Source organism: Hypomesus transpacificus, chromosome 8 (assembly GCF_021917145.1).
Source record: "Hypomesus transpacificus isolate Combined female chromosome 8, fHypTra1, whole genome shotgun sequence".
NCBI lineage: Eukaryota > Metazoa > Chordata > Actinopteri > Osmeriformes > Osmeridae > Hypomesus > Hypomesus transpacificus.
This window is the reverse complement of record NC_061067.1, coordinates 12,146,361-12,147,549: the sequence shown is the minus strand read 5'-3', so window position 1 is coordinate 12,147,549 and position 1,189 is coordinate 12,146,361.

The following is a 1,189-nucleotide window of genomic DNA, read 5'->3' as shown; positions in this document are numbered from 1 at the left end:
AAAAAAAAACCTTTGAAACAAGCTACTGTAACAACGTTGTCACTGGCAGTATTTCAGATGGAATTGCGATTCAAATAGTACCGTCTGCTAACTGAAAATAAGCCCCCCAAAACGTAAATAAGTTCAATATTTATTTAGGGGGACATGGCTAATTAAAAAGCAGTTTGCTAGAGGCAAGCTAGCTGCTGTTGCTATCCACACTTCACTGATTGTTTGAAAGCGCCGGAAATGAGAATGTTTCTTTTGTAATGGATAATGGCTCTGTTCGAAATGTCTTAAAATGCGTCCTTCCTTCCTTCTTTCCTTTAAGACAGCGAGGTCCGTTCGAAATGTCTTAAATCTTCTCTTCCTGTTTAATAAGATACCTTGAAATACGTCACATAACGGTCATTTTTTAAGAAAGCATATGAGCTGCCTTGCTGTCTTAATGGCGGCACGTATTACCCATAACTCTGTGCGCGGGGTTACCGTGAGCAACAAGTTAAACAGAATCCTTTGACCGCCATTGCTCTAAGTTTTTACAATTCATATTTCAGCTAAACGGTACTTGTATGTACAAGCATCTGCATCTGAATAAAAATGTATCGAGAAGTGGGCAGTGTAGTTGCTGAAAATGTACTTATTTTATTGATGACACTCCTAATTTGTAAATTTGCTCCGACTTTTCGTTAACGTACAGTAGCTAGCATCGCAGTGCAGTGCAGACACTAGCTAGTTGCTGCGTTTTACCATAATCCTATCAAATAAGTGAAATACACAAGTTTAAATACAGCTTAACTTGACTTAGTGTGACAATAAACTCAATGCAATTGACTGCCGTCTGACAAAGCGCGCTAGTGCGAGCACATAAGTACACGCAGCGCGATGACGTACATCCTGTCTTCATAGGCTGTTCGAAAACAACGGTTTTTAAGATACCTTACCCCAAAAAGAGCTGTATCGTTAGACACCTGTCTAGTAAGACATCAAGGATTAAGACAGCTGTCTAAGTTTTCGAACACAGCCAGTGCATAGGACGCCGGTCATTATTGGGAAAATAAGCCCCTTCAGGGCAAAACAAAACGCCTTTGCTTCGCGTCGGGGTGCTGTTCGCCCTGTCGGGGCTTGTTTTCCCAATAATGACCGGCGTTCTATATATTATCCCGCTTATTACACGGCTACTTGCCAACAAAAATAACTTAACACAGTG